Here is a 2,965-nt window from a genome sequence, read left to right on the forward strand (position 1 = left end):
ACACTTCTGTGACTGCATCCCAAAACGAGTACCGTAACCGGTCCCTTGAGTTTGGAGTCTGTGGAGTGTTGTAAACGAGCCGATGAGAAACGACCAGTGTGGGCCTCTCATAAGCAAGCCAGCGAGTGAGAGGGAACCTATTGGAGTAATAGTAACGGCTCATCTGTTCCGAATTTAGCCCTGTGGAAGGGGATAGGTACAAACTGTGAACTACTTAGTGAGTAAGAGGTAATTTTTCAAGTGGTCGTGTCGTGTCACATTAGTCTTGGATGAACCTTCGTCGGCGCTCCCGTAAGTCAGCTGCGGCAGTGTTAGTGTTACGCACTAGTTGAACCCGCTGAAGCGACAGGTTCGTTCAACTCAAAGCTACCTCTTTTTCCAGTAAAGCACAAAGATGGGAAGACCTACTGAAAACCAAGCAGTGGCGTGTTTCTGATGTTAGAAATACAAAATTCTTCTCTGGTAAGCATTGGTGTCTGACTTCAGTGAGACGTTCTTCATCTCAAATGTTTATGACGTGAAACAGGTAAAGTAATTTTGATAATTCAGGTAGAATCCACCCATGAATGTTGTGGCTACACTTGACTCTGTTAATACTAGTTTCTTGGGAGTTTCTATGTATTTAGCCTGTGAAGAAAGAAAACTCATAAGGCCCATGAGGGTGCTTCTGCCTTATGTAGATGACAATAAGTAGTGATTTAATGTAACTAATAGGCTTTTCTTCTCTTAAGTGGAGCTACCATTCAGTTAATATTACACTGCAGAAAGACTACCTGGAGAGCTTTGTGTCTTTTTTATCTCACTGTATAGCCTTTTCTCAAGAGACAAAAACTGTAAAGCACATCAGTTAGCATACGGTCCTGCCTCCTCTCTGCCACGGACTCTTTTCCTTGTAGGAACCTTCAGTAGCAAAAGATTAACTTGGAACAGCCCTAGGCTTTAAGTACAGCTGAACCACACAGCCCGGTGACCTTTGTGAACCAGTTTCAGCACAGTTCCAGGAAGCACAGAGCCAGCCCAGAACTCCTCGGACTGCCCGTTCCACGCTTTCCCTCGCCCCCTGCCCTGCCCAAACCCTTCTGGTACGTCTCTGTTATGTGCGTGGTACGTAGAGTGCAGAAGGCTGCCATAAATTCAGCTGGAAGTTTTGCTTGCATAGGGAAGACTCATGCAGGTGCAGAGCTAATGTTATATGATTTTTTTAGGATTTTTTCTAGTCTCCAAGTGGAGAAGGATCCTCCTGGTACTGTAAATATCACTGCATAATTTAGAGCACCTCTTCTCTAAATTTATGCTGAATGTGACCTCAGAAGCAGCCCTGGGATTGAGAAGGAACAAGTATTTCTGTTTGCCCCTTTTATACTTTATTTTTGTACAGGGGGCTCATAGATTTGTAAAGAAAACTTGATCTTATCAGTATGCTGCCTCTCAGTCTGACTGATGCCTGTGATTTCAAGGTGTTAAGTTGGTCCAATAAATGTTCATTAACCTCTGCTTCCACTTACTTAATAAAGTACACTAGGTTATTCAGTGTCTCAGAGTGGTAAGATTATTGCATTGAAATGGTAACCTAGTACAGACAATCCTGGCCACTGTCACGGTACCTACAGCATGCAGCTGTTGAAAATCAGAGAGACCTTTTTGAGCTCATCACCAAAAATTAATTCCTCTGTGCGTTATAGCATCGGTTTTCTTTTCCTGTTGATTTGGGTCAGGAAAGATGCTGTGCCACCAGTGAAAATACTGCTACCTACTTCAGACGCCTGGTTAGCAAGGGTACTTCGTTGATTTGGAAAGGGGAACATAGAAGATGAGACGGTACGGACTGAGCAGCGCTGAACTGGAGTGTGTAGTTCAAGAACTGGGTACCAGATCCATCAGGAAAAGTTAATGTACTGAGGTTATTAACTTCAGTGTTTGCTCTGTTTTTATTCTTTTCTCTAAGGAAATTATTTCAGAGTGCTGTTATTCAAGCAAATATTTGGAAATGCTGCCAAAGCTCACGCTTTTTGCAAATCGAGATTGAAATACTGGATGCAAACAGTGCTGGTCCCATTCTCTTCTGCTGGAATTAGTTCTCAACAGCTTTAATGAAAGCAGAACTCAATTTCAGGCTTTGAAGTGCTTGGTAGAAGAGGATTTGTGAAAACTACAGGAAAAGTCCAATTCTCAACTGACTTGAGTAAGAGTCATTTGTTTTTATAGGTTAAATTGACAGAGTATAAGCTTGAGCAGATACCATAACAAGGCTGCTTTCTTTATGTAAAGCATATTCCTTTTCTCAATAAGCCTGTCTCTCAGACTAGTTTCTTCACTACTTTTAATGAGCTAAGGGTTACCCATAACTCTTACCAAGGAGACTGCTGCACGTTGTGTCAAATAGTCACGTATAAATTAAATATCTGCACAACGGGAAATATATTACAGACGAGCAGGGCAGGAGTAACTTCTGAATGATGGGTGCCTTGTGTGTGTGCCACGAGGATGGGTGCACGAGCTTGGGTTCGACGAAAGGGTATTTTTTTCTAACACACAAAAAAAAAAAAAACCACGAAGCCAATTCCAACATTTAAATGTTTACCTTGTTTTGGGTTTTTTTGCTTGCTGATATATGCACTTAGTGCACCTACAAATGATTTTTACTCTCTTCCCCTTACTGCTCCAATACTGTGAGAGCTGGACTGAAGCAAGCACAGGAGCTTTTTGACTTCTTTTTATTTCGGCTCAGAGGTAAAGGCTTTTAAAGCCTCTTTCCCACAACTGTACATCACATAAATAATTAATTCTTACCTTGGAAATATGTTTCCCATAGCTGTAGTCTCAGTTAAGATTTTAGACAAAGTTGTTCACTTCTCTAAGAAAAACAAAGAAATTCTAAGAAAAAAAACAAATTCTAAGAAAAAACAAAAGGGGGGCCGGTGTATATGTACGTCAGCTCTAACTCTTCTTGGCGACTGCTGTGGGA

This window comes from Eurypyga helias, unplaced genomic scaffold, assembly GCF_000690775.1.
Source record: "Eurypyga helias isolate BGI_N326 unplaced genomic scaffold, ASM69077v1 scaffold5606, whole genome shotgun sequence".
In the NCBI taxonomy this organism is placed as follows: Eukaryota; Metazoa; Chordata; class Aves; order Eurypygiformes; family Eurypygidae; genus Eurypyga; species Eurypyga helias.